The sequence below is a fragment of the Somniosus microcephalus genome, chromosome 32 (genome assembly GCF_052327205.1).
Source record: "Somniosus microcephalus isolate GS21.2 chromosome 32, FLI_Smic_1.0, whole genome shotgun sequence".
Lineage (NCBI taxonomy): Eukaryota > Metazoa > Chordata > Chondrichthyes > Squaliformes > Somniosidae > Somniosus > Somniosus microcephalus.
In genome coordinates this window covers 14,893,936-14,910,372 of record NC_141018.1, presented here as the reverse complement: position 1 = coordinate 14,910,372, position 16,437 = coordinate 14,893,936, and the positions used below count along the sequence as shown (strand labels likewise).

At 51.9% G+C, this 16,437-nt stretch overlaps 1 long non-coding RNA gene across 1 annotated transcript in view; it reads right to left on the bottom strand.

The window, feature by feature from the left end:
* Positions 1–16,437, bottom strand: part of LOC147097289 (uncharacterized) — an 88,599-nt gene that overhangs the window by 9,416 nt on the left and 62,746 nt on the right. Inside the window, exon 3 of the long non-coding RNA XR_015074350.1 lies at positions 13,839–13,884. This is a non-coding gene — a long non-coding RNA (uncharacterized LOC147097289). The remainder of the gene's footprint in view (positions 1–13,838; positions 13,885–16,437) is intronic.

Genomic DNA, 16,437 nt, shown 5'->3' with positions numbered 1-16,437 from the left:
CGGTACAATAGGCTGGTTTTTGGAGTGGCATCGGCTCCAGCAATTTGGCAGAGGGCCATGGAGCAGGTATTACAGGGAATTCCAGGCACACAATGTTACCTGGACGATATTCTGATTACAGGTGATGGTGATGAAGAACACCTCGCAAACTTGGAACTGGTGCTCAACAGACTGAAAGAGTATGGACTTAGAGTTAATCGGCAGAAATGTGAGTTCTTCCAGAAGCGGATCTCGTACTGTGGTCATGTCATTGACCGGGAGGGGCTTCATAAGTCTCCTGACAAGATAGAGGCAGTTGTAAAGGCTCCCGCTCCAGATAATGTCTCTCAGTTGAGGTCGTTTCTAGGATTGATTAACTATTACCATAAATTTCTACCAAATCTATCCACGGTACTGCACCCGCTAAACGCTCTTTTACAGAAGTGGGTACCATGGGAATGGAGCGAAAACTGTAAGAAGGCATTTCGCAAAAGCAAAGAATTGATCACCTCAGAGGAAGTGTTGGCTCACTTCAACCCGACACTGCCTATTCGGTTGGCTTGTGATGCTTCTCCATATGGTATTGGGGCAGTACTCTCACACAAGTTGCCAAATGGCATGGAAAGGCCAGTCGCGTTTGCATCCAGATCATTGACCTCCGCTGAGCGCAACTATGCGCAGATCGATAGGGAGGCTCTCAGCCTTGTATGGGGAGTGAAGAAGTTTAATCATCACCTGCAGGGCCAAAAATTCACACTTCTGACAGACCATCAGCCGTTGGTATCCATTTTTAACCCTAAGAAGGGTGTTTCAGTGATGACAGCACAGCGTCTCCAGAGATGGTCCCTTTTCCTAGGGGCACATCAATATCAAATAGAATTCAAAGGTACGAAGCAGCATGGCAATGCTGATGGGCTGTCGCGCCTGCCACTACCTGAAGAAGAAGAAACGACGAAAGTTGACCCTGTTGTGTTATTTCATTCGACCATCATCGAGTGTTTACCAGTCACCAATGCAAGTATTGAAAGAGAAACCAGGAACGACCCGACACTGTCCAGAGTCTACGAGGTGACAGTGAAAGGATGGCCAACACGTGGTGATCCTCTGTTACCGGCATTCTCGGCAAGGCGAGACCAGCTGTCCGTCTGCCATGGTACTTTGATGTACGGGACAAGAGTGATTATTCCTCCCAAGTTAAGGGAAAGAGTTCTAAAAGAACTGCATGAAGGTCATCTGGGGGGAGTTAAGATGAAAAGTCTTGCTAGGGCTTATGTATGGTGGCCGGGTATTGACCAACAGATAGAGGAGTTGACGAAAAGCTGCGCTGGGTGCCAAAAAGAGCAAAATGCACCTCCGATCGCACCACTACACCCATGGGAATGGCCTTCAGCCCCATGGCAACGGCCTTCAGCCCCATGGCAACGAGTACATATTGACTTTGCTGGTCCATTCATGGACTCCATGTTCCTAATTGCGGTGGACGCACATTCCAAATGGCCAGAAGTGATCAAGATGAATACCACTACTTCAGAAAAGACAATTGCGGTGTTAAGAACAATATTCGCAAGGAACGGATTGCCAGAACAGATCTGTTCGGACAACGGACCACAGTTCGTGTTGGAAGAATTCCAAAAATTCTTAAAGAAGAATGGGGTGAAACATTATACCTCTGCCCCATATCATCCGGCGACAAACGGGTTGGCCGAGAGATTTGTCCAAACATTCAAAAAGGCAATAAAGGCCATGAACGATGATCAGATTCCGCTACAGCACAAGGTGGACAATTTCCTAATGGCATATCGAAACGCCGCTCATGCAGTGACTAACCAAAGTCCTGCCATGATGTTTTATAACAGGAGGTTGCGGTCCAGGTTGGACTTGTTAAAACCAAATGTGCGGAGGGAAGTGGAAAACAAACAGTTCCGGCATATTAATAACAAGACCACTCGAAGTTTCGACGTAGGACAACCAGTGTTGGCAAGGGGCTATGGAAACGAAAAATGGCAGTCCGGAACAATTCGGGCCAGACAAGGACCTCTGATGTACACAGTAGATATTGGTAACAATGTGATAAGGCGTCATGCGGATCAACTGGTAGAATCGAGAGCAAGGGTCGAACCCATGGTTGCGACAGAGACAACTGTGGAAGACGTTAATGAACCTGAAGCATCTACCTCGGCAGGGAATGTACCTGATGATGATAACACCCAATGCATGGGAGACCAACTAGAGGAGTCACCTCAGCAACAGGAATCAGAGACCACTGAAAGGCGTTATCCAAACCGAATCAGAAGGCCTCCTGAGAGACTGAACCTTTGAACTGTTTATACCTGAAGTTATATATGTTATTATGTTATGTTAAATGGGGATATGACTGTTAAGCTAAAAAGGGAGGATTGTGGTGTATGTAACCTGTTCCACCTTAAGAGAACTTAAGCCTGTTCCACCTTAAGAGATGTACTACTTTCTCTGGCTGCTGTATACGTAATACCGGTGGTGACCACCAGTATATAAGCACTGTGTAGTAATATTGTATTTAATATAGTCCTGACCTCCAACCAGGAAAGACCTGTGTGCTTTTCTGGCTGTCTCAAGCAGCAAGAGGAGAAGGAGCTGCCAAAACAAGAGAGTGGAGAGTGGTGGTCTCCTGACCAGGAAGAGGAGTAGCAGAAAGATAGATCACCACCTCCACCTCCTCCAACATCTTCAAACAACTGAGGTGCCTGGAGAGATTGGGCAGAGGAGGAGAAGGAGAAAGGAGGCCTATATCAACATCAACCGGGGAGAGGCCATTTCTATCACTGCCTCCCCAAATTGGCCTCCACTTCAGGGGAGAGAAACATCGGAAAAAAACCCACCAACTGTTTGGAAGGAGGGAAGATTCATCTCGTTGAAACATCTACAGGTGGGTGTTATTTGGGGCACTCTCCCAAGACTTTATATTTTAGGTGGGGGGAGAAAAGAAGAAGCAAGGCCGGACCATCAAGGGGTGTAGTGTGTGTGTGTGTGGCTCTTGTTAAAAGCTAGGCCACACACACCACTAATTAGCACCCCTACTATTGCCTGTCCTGGGAGAGCTGGAGCTGACCAGGTGAAGTCTCTAATTTCATTAATTACATCATTAAGACCTGTTGCAGGACTGAGCCTGGGCTTCTCCAGCTTTTCCAGGTGAAGACATCTTCTCCCCCTGCCAGAAGACCATCACCAAAGACTTTTAAACTACATCAGAGAGTGCCCCCCTGCCAACACCCACCCACCATCCTGAGTGGCAACACTGCCCTTGTGGTCTCCCTCCTTCCTACCCCCCTCTCTCTCTCTCTCTCTCTCTATCTCTCTCTGCCTGTCTTTCTAAGGCACCTCAGTCCCATCACCTTTTATTAATTGCCTATTGAGCAGAGGGGAGAGGGCCCCTCCCCCAATTTCATTCAGTAAGGGGAGAGGTGTGTCCTCATTTTAATCAGCTCCCTCTGCTCAATAGAGGACAAAAAAATATATATATTACCTGAGGCCATTAACACCTTCAGGCCCGTGACTTGGGGTGAGTGTAGCCCTTAAAGCACCCCAGAATGGCGACTACATCATCGCCGGTGGCGGGGCAAGCCAAGACTTATGCGGGGGCGGCAGCCACAGCCACAGCTGCTCCCGCTGCTTCTGCTGCCCCGTCACCATTTAAACTGATAACGAAAAAGCTTGGGGTGAAGAGCTACACTCGCCCCACTATGACCATCGAGGCCTGCGTCAAAGCCATGGCTGGGGTTGTCGGCCCCTCAGCCATCGTCGCGGCCTCGAAAATGTACGGGAAGGCTGTGTTCTTCCTGGGGTCGGAGCGGGCGGTGTCCCTGGCCGTCACCAAGGGGCTCACCGTGGGCGGGACCTTCCTGCCGGTGGATCCTCTCGAGGCCACCGCGCAGAGGATTGTCATCTCTAACGTCCCGCCCTATGTTCCCGGTGAGCTCCTCCTTCCCCATTTGCGTCAGCTTGGGGAGGTGAGGTCGGGGATCACGCCTATCCCGCTCGGCTTCCGGGAGGCCAGCCTTCGCCACGTCTTCTCCTTCCGGCGCCAGCTGTTTATCCAGCTGGCGCGGGAGGAGGACACTGACGGAGCGTTCGTCGTCCTCCACGGGGGGACCGCCTATCGCGTCTTTTGGGCGTCGGACGGTGTGCGGTGCCACGTCTGCAAGGAGGTGGGGCATATCAGGAGGAACTGCCCTGCCTCCAAGGCTGCCGGATCATCTCGTGCGGCCGAGGCTGGCACCGCCGCTGCTCCTCCCCCCGGGTCTGCCCGCGCGTCAAGTACGTCTGATGCGTGGTTGACGTCGGGGGCCGATGCCACCAAGGCCTCCGGCGGGGGGGAGGGAGCGTGTCCGGCCGGAAAAAAGGCGCGGGGAAAGAAAAAACACCTTAGGGCGGGTCCCCCCGTGGATGGCGAGCCCTTGCCCCTTGAGCCCCTTACACCCGCGCTCCTCGCGGAGTTGACCGGGGCAGATGCGAGCGGGAGGGGCCTCGTGCCCGAGCCTGTGGCCGCAACCGCCGCAGCGGTATTGCCATTACCTGCAGCTGGGCTCGGGCCCGAGGAACCCGACAAACCTGCTCCGCCGGAGGGAGTTGAGGAGGAGGCCTTTGCAGACATGGAGGTCTCCCTCGCTCCCTCCGCGCTAAAAAGAAGGCGCGACACCCTGGATGAGGAGGAGGACTGGGAGGAGGAGGAGGGTCCCTCCGAACAGGGGGAGTCGTCGCCCGCCGCGGGTGCTGCGCCCCCCCCCACCGCTGCCACCATCACCGGCGATCGGCAGGGGTCGCCTGTCCCTCAGGAGGCTGAGGCAGATGTGTCTGTGCAGCACGTGCCTCCCGGGGATGAGGACGAGACCCTGCCCGTGGGGGGGGTCGGGGATCAACCCGCGGCTGAAATAGACTATTTATCGATGCCGTTACCCCTCGACGGGTCGGGCGGCCTGGGGTCTGGGTCGGGCGAGTTCGAAGAAAGTGAGCTCGCCCAAAGCGGCCCGGTCATTTCCCAGGGGCTGCTCGACCTGGTCGAGGATTTAGCCAAAGACGTCCCATCTGCCGGGTCAGAGGCCAGTGGCGCGGAAGAGGAAGGCCCTCTGGCTGTGTCTCGGGCGCCGGACGTCCTGGGGGAGTTCGGATTTGTGTTCTTCCCGATTTCTCCGTTCGATCTGGCGTCTGGGGCGGAGGGGGGCTCCGAACCGCCGCCGCCGTCTTCTGGCCCGGCGCCCCCGGAGGAGCCCAGGGAGAATTCCTCCGCCACCGATCCTGGGGGTGGGATCCGGGCGGAGGCGGGGCCGGCTGCTGCGGCCGAGCCATCCGCTGCGCACTGCGCGGTGGGCGGGTCGGCCGCTGGTGACGACCCCCTGGAGGAGGATGGGGACTCGGTGATGGGCACGGAGGACGAGTCGGACTCCGGCGCCGACAAGGCGGTGGACGACCTCGTGCCCCTTGCCGAGTCTCCCCTCATTCCCGCAAGGGAACTCCGGGATTTTATGGCCACGTGCCTGGGTCGGCGCGGGAAGGTCCGGCTGGCCCTCGACAGGTGGTCGGAGCTGGCGCTGCTCATTGATTCCGTCCGCGCCGCCGTTAAGACCATGGACGCGGACGAGGGTGTGAACCCACTTGAGCTGCGTCGGCTCAGAACACTTCTCACTGGGCTGCTGAGGAGGTGGCGGCTGACTAGCGGCCGCGCTTCCTCCTCCCGTTAGTTGTAGGTAGAGGTTGCACTATGCTTCTGACATGAAGATAACCATAGCCAGCCTCAACATCAACGGCAGCGGGGAGGCGCGCCGCAGATTCAATAACTTCTCAGTCCTTCGGGACGGGAAGTATGCGGTGTGCTTCCTGCAAGAAACCCACACCGTTCCGGGAGACGAAGCCACGTGGCTCCTGGAGTGGCAAGGAGGGGTCAGCATGAGTCACCTCTCCAATAATTCCAGCGGGGTGGCTATCTTGCTGTCCCCGCATTTTCAGCCGGAGATCTTGGGGGTCAAGGAGCACGTGCCGGGCCGCTTGCTCCAGGTCACTGTTCGCCTGGGGGGCGTGCCGCTCCATCTAGTGAACGTGTATGCCCCTCAGGCCGGTGCGCAGCAAGTGCGCTTCTTTGAAGAAGTGTCCGCTCTTCTGGGCTCCATCGATGTGGGCGAGTGCGTCATCCTCGGGGGGGATTTTAACTGTACCCTCGAGGCGAGGGACCGTACGGGTCCCCCGCGATGCCCGCCGGCGATGGAGAAGTTGAGGGACCTGGTCGGGTCCTTCGACTTGGTGGACGTCTGGCGAAATCTTCATCCCGACTCCAGCGCCTTCACTTACGTGAGGTCTGGAGGAGGAGGGTCCAGAATCGACCGCCTCTACATTTCCCGGGCGTACGTATCCTGCGTTCCGGCGGCTTCCATGCGGCCGGTGCCGTGCACGGACCACCACCTGGTGTGGGCGGAGCTCGTCCCGCCGCGCGCTCGGGGAGGGTCCGCGTACTGGCACTTTAACAACCTGCTGCTGGAGGACGCGCGGTTCCGGGATTCGTTTCGTCGCTTCTGGGCCGACTGGAGAAGGAAGCAGGGGGGCTTCCCCTCCTTGAGGCTGTGGTGGGACGTGGGCAAGGCTCACGTGCGTCTCTTCTGTCAGGAGTACGCGAAGGGGTCGACCAAGAGGCGGGAGGCCCGGGTCGGGCGGTTGGAGAAGGAGGTGCTCGACCTGGAGTCCCGTCTCGGTCAAGTCGTCGGGGACTCGGCCCTGCGGAAGGTGTACGAAGAGAAGAAGGGCGCGCTGAAGGACCTGCAGCTCGTCGGGTCCCGAGGTGCGTACGTGAGGTCGCGGATCCAGCTCCTGCGGGACCTGGACCGCGGCTCCCCCTTCTTCTACTCGCTGGAAAAAAGACGAGGGGTCTGTAAGCAGCTCTTGGGGCTGCTGGCCGACGACGGATCTCTGGTCTCGGATCCGGAGGGAATCAGCGCGGAGACCCGCGCCTACTACGGGGCTCTGTTCTCTCCGGATCCGTCCAGCGAGGATGCGCGCAGAGTTTTGTGGGAGGACCTGCCGAAGGTCAGTCCGGAGGGCGCCGAAAAATTGGACGCTCCGCTAAGCCTGGCGGAGCTGACCGGCGCCCTCCGCCAGCTCTCGAGGGGAAAGTCCCCGGGGCTGGACGGGCTGACCGTGGAGTTCCACAGGGCGTTCTGGGACGTCTTGGGGGGCGACTACGCGCGGGTCCTGGGGGAAAGTTTGGCGACCGGGGAGATGCCCCTCTCTTGGCGCAGGGCGGTCATTGTCCTGCTGCCTAAGAGGGGCGATCTCCGCCTCCTCAAGAACTGGCGCCCGGTCTCCCTCCTTAGCACGGATTATAAAATCTTTGCCAGGGCTATGTCTGCTCGCCTTGGCACCGTGCTGGCCCACATGATCCACCCCGACCAGTCCTACACGGTCCTGGGCCGGACCATCCACGACAACATCCATCTGGTCCGGGACCTGGTCCACCACTCCCAGAGGGCTGGTCTGTCGGTCGCCTTCCTCTCCCTGGATCAGGAGAAGGCGTTCGACAGGGTGGATCACGAGTATCTTTTCGGGACTCTGCGCGCATTCGGGTTCGGGACGCATTTCGTCGCCCGGATCCGACTTCTGTACGCCGCCACAGAGTGTCTGATTAAAGTTAACGGGTCCTTGACGGCGCCCCTTCGCTTCGGGAGTGGGGTGCGTCAGGGATGCCCCATGTCCGGTCAGTTATACGCCATTTGCGTGGAGCCATTCCTGCGCCTCTTGCGGAAGAGGTTGACGGGACTGGCTCTGCAAGGGCCGGGCGTGGAGGTGGTCCTCTCGGCTTACGCCGATGACGTGCTCCTCACAGTCACGGATCCCGCTGACTTGCGGAGGATGCGGGAATGCCAGCAGATTTACTCGGACGCATCCTCCGCCAAGATCAACTGGGAGAAATGTTCCGGACTCCTGGTGGGTCAGTGGCGGGTGGACTCCCTGCCGGAGGAGTTCAGGCCTTTCGCCTGGAGCACCACGCACCTCCTCTATTTGGGAGTCTACCTTAACCCTGCCGAGGACGCCTGGCCGGCGAACTGGCAAGAGCTGGAGGCCAAAGTCACCGCTCGCCTAGGACGCTGGACAGGACTGCTCCGAGTGTTGTCCTACAGGGGTCGAGCGCTGGTCATAAACCAGCTGGTGGCTGCCATGTTGTGGTACCGGTTGGTCACTTTGATCCCTCCCCCTGCGTTTGTCGCCAAGATACAGAAGAAGCTCATCGACTTCTTCTGGGACAAAAGGAAGCACTGGGTCTCTGCTGCGGTTCTGTGTCTCCCGCTTAGGGAGGGCGGTCAGGCGCTGGTGTGCCTTCGCACCCAGGCGGTGACTTTCCGTCTTCAGATGCTGCAGAGATACCTGTACGTAGAGAATCCTCCGAGATGGTGTGCGCTGGCGACGTTTTTCTTCCGCCAGCTGCACGGCCTCAATTACGACACGCAGCTCCTGTTTGTGAAAGTGGGCTGCAGGCGTGCCGGCCTGCAGGAGCTGCCTGTCTTCTACCAGGAACTACTATGGGTTTGGAACTATGTCGCTTCCAGGTGGAGCTCTCCCCCGTCAGGAGCGGCGGCTCTCCTTCGGGAGCCGCTGCTCAGGAATCCGCACCTCCGTGAATGTGGGTTCGGGCAGCTGGCGGAGGGTGGGGCTGTGGCTGGCGGTGTGACCAGAGTCGGGGACCTGCTCGATGTCGGAGGAGCGGGCTGGATGGCGCCGGAGGAGCTGGCGTGGCGCCTGTCCTGGGCCAACGTCCGGCGCGCGGCCGAAGCCATCGAGTCGGTGAAAGTGGCACTGGGCCCCGATTCCACTAGGTGTATCGAGGCGGCTCAAGCGCGTGGGGCGATCCCGTCCGAGCTTACCCCCGTCCGGACGGAATTCCTTATTGGCGCCCGGCCCCGAAACTCCCCTCGGGAGCCGGCGCCTCACAACTTGAGCCGTCTCGAGGAAATACCCTCCGTGGCTTTTCATTCCGCGCGGAGGGGTTTCCTGTACGGGCTGCTCCTGCACACTCTCCACTTTGCCATCTTCGTCTGCCGTCCAGACACGCCTTGGCGTGGCGTCTTGCCGACTGGCGGTGGCGGAGGTCCCCAATGGAGGGCTCTCTACGCTGGAGTCCTCCCTTGTTCCATCGGGGACTTGGCCTGGAGGGTGTTGCACGGAGCGGTCCCGTGCAATAAGGTTTTAAGTAGGTTCACGGACTCCCAGGCCGCCTGTGTTTTTTGCGGCCTGGAGGAGTCCGTTTTCCACGTTTATATGGAGTGTGAGAGGTTGCAGCCCCTCTTTCACTACTTAAAGGGGCTGCTCCTCGATTTTTGGTTGCACTTCAGTCCCACGCTCTTGATCTACGGTCACCCGGTGCGGAGGGGAGCGGATAGGCTGGAGGACCTCCTTGTGGGCCTGCTCCTGGGCCTGGCTAAAAGAGCAATCAATTGGTCCAGGCAGCGGGCGATCGAGGGGGTCGTCCAGCCGGATTGCCTGCCTCTCTTCCGCGGCCATGTTCGCGCCCGGGTGGCCCTGGAGATGGAGCACGCGGTGTCCGCTGGTACGCTTGAGTATTTCCGCGACCGTTGGGCGCCGCGGGGGCTGGAGTGCATCGTCAATTTGGAACACCAAATTTTAATTTGATTTATTAAGGTTTAGTTGAACTTTTGTTTATTTACAGTTGATCTGGTTTAAGTTTTAAATTTTGGTTCAAATAAAAAGAGGACCTCCAACCAGGTGGTTCAAATTTGGTTCAAATAAAAAGAGGACCTCCAACCAGGTGGTTCAAATTTTGGTTCAAATAAAAAGAGGACCTCCAACCAGTAAAGACCTGTTGAACTTTAATCTTGTAGTCTGTGTTAGTAATTACAACTAGAACACACAGACTTAACAACAAGGTCCCTGTTTATTACACAGATTTGGAGAAGAAAATATCCTTGTTCTTCATTCAAAGGCAAAAAATCTCTTGTGCATCACATGACATGATTAGTTAAAGGTATGGAGCCAATAGTTTGCCAGATTGTGCAGGTGATGTGTGTCAGAAGTTTTCTACCACTAGACCTTAATCAAAGGCCAGCTGTAGGGGGAGTACTCATTTGCCTTTCATAGGCCCAGAGCCAGGAATGAGCAATTCCTGCAGACACCAGTCACTAGTGTGGAATTTCTATTCATTTTCCACCCCAGTAGATACCCATTTAGCAGCTGGGTAAATAAGAGGCAAAGTGTGCCGAGTCCTTTGCTCAGACTATTGGCGATGGAACCCTGGGGTGAAAACCCCAACTCTTAAGCACCAGACTACAGCAGCCTGTGATGGCATTAAGTGAGAAGTGCTCATTGTCAGCCCTGGTTTTGTTATGTTGGAAAAAGAGCCTTTTTCTTTAGTGATGCCAATCAGACGTGATGAGGTATTTGATGACCTACATTACAAATGAACTAGAGTAGAGGTTGTCTAGGAGATTTGGGTGGAAAATGTTACCTGAGCTTGGAGACCAGATTCCAATGGCCAAAATATGGGATTAATTTTTAACTAAGTGGAGGGAGGCATATTTGGCTTAGTAGGTAGATCTGAGGCAAGACAAAGAAACTCAATAGCGTTACTTATATGTTGTGGTCACAGAGCTGGGCCTAGGGCATGGCATAGTGTTTCCAATAAGGTCACGCTTTGTAATTATTTGTGCCTCGCCAGGGAAAATGATTCCCAGGCACCATCCCATGACTGCCCAGCCCACATATGGAGTAAATTGTCTTCAAGTTCCACATTTCATTCTAAGCATAAAACACTTTTGCCTACTTGTTTTCAATTGCAGAAACAAACACCACCCGAATTTTTGCACTTCTGCCCTTTACTGAACCTTAGACCAACGGAAGGCAAAGAAAAAGTGACTGAAAGGAATTGGCTACATCGGCAAAAAACCTTGGCCCTAAATTTCTGCGGGAATTTTCCCAATTTCCCGCCATAACCTTGACAAGAGATTGGTGTGAAATGATGCAAATGGTTCCCTTTTAGCTGTTTATGCCTTTTTTTCAGGGATTCCAGTGATCTCCCACCGGAGAACCCCGGTGGAAACTCTTAAGTGCTTGTGTCTGTATGATTATAATATAGGATGACTGCAATATAGCGTGATTGATTGTAATATAGTGAGTTTGTAATATAGTATAAATGTAACACTATGTGATTGGTTGTAATATAGTATAAATGTAATACAGTACTATGTGATTGGTTGTAATATAGTGTTAATGTAATACTGTGTGATTGTGATTGCAAAATTGTATGGATGTGAAATTGTAGTCAACCTGTGAAGTTACTGATTGGTTCATGCTAACTATGTGACCTAATGGATCATTGATTGGTAATTGGTTAGGAGCAGGGATAAAGGGAATGTACTCCGATTAGTGGATGTGACAACTGGTGTACCCAGAGATCTGCAGTTGGGCCTCAGCTTTTTACCATATATTGTAGTGACTTGGATGAAGGAATAGAGTTGTATATCCAAGTTTGCAGATGACACTAAGTTATATGGAACAGGAAGTTACAAAGCGACACAGACAGATTAAGTGAGTGGGCAAAACTGTGGCAGACAGAGTTCAATGTGGGGAAGTATGAGGTCATCCACTTTGGATCCAAGAAAGACAAATCTGAATATTTTCTTAATGTCGAGAGACTAGAAATTGTGGCAGAGCAAAGGGATTTGGGTGTCCAGGTACACAAAAGTTATAAATAGGCTAATGGAATGTTGACCTTATCTGAAAGGAGTTGGAATACAAAGAGGAGGAAGTTATGCTTCAATTGTACAGAGCCTTGGTCTTTTTAAAAATTTATTCATTGATGGGATGTGGGCGTCGCTGGCTGGCTAGGCCTGCATTTAGTGCCCATCCCTAATTGCCCTTGAGAAGATGGTGGTGAGCCGCCTTCTTGAACCACTGCAGTCCATATGGTGTAGGTACACCCACAATGCTGTTGGGAAGGGAGTTCCAGGATTTTGGCCCAGCGACAGTGAAGGAACAGCGATACAGGTCCAAGTCAGGATGGTGTGTGGCTTGGAGGGGAACTTGTAGGTGGTGACGTTCCCATGCATCTGCTGCCCTTGTCCTTCTAAGTGGTAGAGGTCGTGGGTTTGGAAGGTGCTGTTGAAGGAGCTTTGGCGAGTTGCTGCAGTGCATCTTGTAGATGGTACACACTGCAGCCACAATGCGCCAGTGGTGGAGGGAGTGAATGTTGAAGGTGGTGGATGGAGTTCCAATCAAGCGGGCTGCTTTATCCTGAATGGTGTCGAGCTTCTTGAGTGTTGTTGGAGCTGCACTCATCTGACCCTAGCTGGAGTACTGCATTCAGTTTTGTGCAAGAAGGATGTATTGACCTGGGACAGGGTGCAGCACAGATTCACCAGAATGATACCGGGGATTAAAGAGTTAAATTATAAGGACCGGCTGCATAAACTGGAGTCACTCCTGCTCTGGGCCCTACTTTGCTTTATGCAGCCAATCTATGTTCTTTCGGTTTCCCTCACACCTATGTGTGTTGCAACTGGTCCTTAACAAGCCAGTACTGATCATTCCATGACTCTGGATTCACTGGAACATGAACGGAGAATAATCCTGGACAGTGCACTAGGATCCGCTCTGGACTCACCGCTCCCACACTCTGGTATCCTGCTCCCTCAAAGCCCTTGGGGCCTGAACTGTCCACTTCAGACTCCTCCCAGTCCAGGCCCCAATCTCTGTGTGAGCTACCTTACCTACCAGGAGAGGCCTCACTTTTCCCATTCCCAATCTCTTCCCCATTAGGTCCATATCCCCGCTTCTGATCAGGTTGTTTTGCCCCCATCTTGCTGCATGCACTCGCCTACAAAAAAATGTAAAACATAGATTCAGTAAAGAACTTTGTGTGAGATACACACAGACACAGTGGGAAACATATGGGGGAGAGAGAGGAGACACAGGTTAGGGTAGCATTACAGAGAGAGAGAGGGAATAGTTAGGAGATAGATACAGAGACAACAATGAGAGGGAAATTGCGAGAATCATACAGAGAGGGAAAGAATTGGAGAAACAGACAGTTATATGAAGAGAGTCACATGTTTTCTCTGAGTAATGTCACAGGAGCTCAATAAGTTACTTTATTGAAAGAACAAAGAAATTGCTCTCCTCCAATTCGGGCCTCTTGCGCATCTTCTATTTTCTTCACTCCACCATTGGCAGCTATGCCTTCAGCTGCCGTGGCCCTAAGCTCTGGAATTTCCTCCCTAAACCTCTCCGACTTTACACCTCTCTATCCTCCTTTAAGACATTCCTTAAAACCTACCTCTTTGACCAAGCCTGTCCTAATATTTCCTTATGTGGCTCGGTGTCAAATTTTGTTTGATAATTGCTCCTGTGAAGCGTCTTGGGGTGTTATAGTACATCAAAGGTGCTATGTAAATGCAAATTGTTGTTGATACATTCAAGGAAATAAATTAATTTAAATATGTTTATGATGCAAAAAAGGGAAAAATTCAGATGCAAAACTTCCAACAATTTACAACAATTAGGATAAGTGCCCCGCAGTGATGTGTCACACATGTGCCTCTTGATGTTTTACAAAGATGTGTTCAGCATCTGATGTAAATTACTTGTCGATCCTTAGCAAGGAAGGTGAGGGAGGGAGAGCTGGCTGTTCCAGGCATGTCCTGGAGGAGGGCTCCTCCTGATGGTAGAGTAGGGAACAGCACTGGGCCCAGGCCATCCCAGCCAGAGAATGAAACATCGCAGCAACCAGCTGGTAATGAGCGGGGAAATGCAGATCCAATGGGGAGAATTGGACGGCGAATGTAAATTAAAAAAGTGTGGTGTATTAATAACACATGTAGCTTAACACCTACCTGTTTATTGCGACAGGTTCATTGCAGCAATCTCCCATGCCATGTTCTTGAAAAAGAAAAGTGATTATCATTAATAAATTCTGTCACAAATTTTACACAATTATAAAGATCTGAAGTGAAATTTTGATTTATTTAATTCTTGTAACTTTAATGTAATTAATTATAAATGAAAGCGTTTTAATCCTCTTTGAGATGAGCCCCATAAAAACCGCTGCTGCCAGTGAAAAATCTGAATTGTTAACGGTTCAGCATTTTCTCGCTATTTGGCTGACAGCAGGGCTGGGTTTTAAAAGCTCGACACATAATACACCGAGAGCTGTTTCCTTGTGATACACTAATTCTGTCTGCAAGCTGAATTACAGAACGGAAGAACAGAGATGAAAGGGCCTCTGGTAGGCAGGAACTGACAGCAGTCGATAGCAAAATACTGCAGATGTTGGACAGCAGTCTTATGCGGGTGGGATGGTTGATGACAGGAGTATTACAGTCCTGTTGACAAATGTCTGCACTTGTAGCACTTTAGTGTTATCTGCTGAAGCAGACCACTTCACAATCACTAAACAAACACAATGGACAGAGGTACACAAGAACAAAAGGACGACAGTGCCTCACTTCGCAAGTGTCAGCCGTGGCTCAGTGGGCAGCACTCTTGCCTCTAAGTCAGAAGGTTATGGGTTTGAGTCCCACTCCAGAGACTTGAGCATAAAATCTAGGCCGACGCTCCCAGTTCACTACTGTCGGAGGTGCCGCCTTGCGGCTGAGATGTCTGCCCTCTCAAATGAAAGATCCCATGGCACTATTCGAAGAAGAGCAGGGGAGTTTTCCCAGTCTCCTGGCCAATATTCATCCTTCAATCAACATCTCAAAAACAGATTATCTGGTCATTATCTCATTGCTGTTTGTGTTACCTTGCGGTGTGCAAATTGCCTGCTGTGTTTTCCTACATTACAACAGTGACTGCACTTCAAATGTACTTAAGTGGCTGTAAAGTGTTTTGGGATGTCCTGAGGTTGTGAAAAGCGCTATAGAAATGCAAGTCTTTCATTTTTATTCATTAAAAGTCTCCCTCCTACATCACGGTCCTCCTGCCCTGATAGTGCATTATTACTTGTGAAGGCCTCATGCCATGGAGTGCAGTGATCAAAGCAACTGCAGCATCAGGGGATTCACGCAGAATGGTCATAACGTCATCAGGCTGCTATTTTTTCACCATGTCCTAGTTGGGCTTGAATGGGCTGCCAATACAATCAGCCCATTATTACCAGCAATCTGTAATTGAGTTTCTAAATTCAGTCCAATCAGTTAAACGAAGGAAACTGCTGATTCAGCGATGACTATCAGTGATCATTTCCTCTGGCCTAGACAGAACAGTTGCCAATAGTCTAACTTCAATGTGGAAACAGTATTATTTTGTGTTGCAAGTACAGAATGTTCTGAAGTAGAACATCACAGCACAAATGAGCATAGGGCTCAACAAGTATAATTAGGTGTAGCTAATAACCAAAGGTAAATACCTCTGAGAATTAATAATGTCAAAATGTGCAAGAAAAATACCACAAATTGTCTGCATTATTTGAAAATTACAGCTTTTAGTTTCCCTTCCCCGTCCTTCACAGTATGGTACCAGGAGTGTCAGGCTCCCTTGTCCAAGTGGCCATTATTCATGTGCCAGCCTTGTCAGAGAGAATGGGGAGGCTATTTGGCTGTAGGGGCTTCACAGATGAGCCCAATCTTTCCCTCACACTGTGCCCACACAAACTCACCTCCAGCAGGAATCATGGATAGTGATCAGTAGAAAGAGATCGCCCAATTTCCTGCTCTCTAACATAGAGCGGGGAGGGGTGGGGGGGGTAGCTGAACTCCCTCTACAGTACACCCTATCACCGTGCGAGCTGAGATCAGCATACTCAGCACAGACAGAGGACAAGCCTAGGATGTTCCTGGATAAACTCACTGAGCCATCAACAGTATAAAGAAAATTAAGAAGCAGAAACTTAAATAAATAATTCTCTTGTTTCCTCTTTGAAGATGGTGTCTCAGGTTTCAATATGATTCTGTATTCAGCAGTAACTCTGCTACCTCAGTCTTGTAGACATTCTTATTGTGTGAGGCGAGAGTGACCAGGCTGATGGACCACTGGTGGGCACTGTTACTTTCCTGATTATATATTTTGCTCATTAAGGTTTTATTTTTGTGTCAGTCGTGGTTCAGGGGGTAGCACGCTCGCCTACTGAGTCAGAAGGATGTGGGTTCAAGTCCCACTTAAGCACAAAATCTAGACTGACACTCCAGTGCAGTACTGAGGGAGTGCTGCATTGCTGTCCTGCTGGAGGTACCATCGTTTGGATGAGACGTTAAACCGAGACCCCGTCTGCTCTCTCTCAGGTGGATGTAAAACTTCCCACGGCACTATTTTGAAGAAGAGCAGGGGAGTTATCCCTGGTGTCCTGGTCAATATTTATCTCTCAATCAACATCACTCAAACAGATTATCTGGTCATTATCACATTGCTGTTTGTGGGAGCTTGATGTGTGCAAATCGGCTGCTGTGTTTCCCACATTACAGCAGTGACTACACTTCAAAAAGTACTTCATTGGCT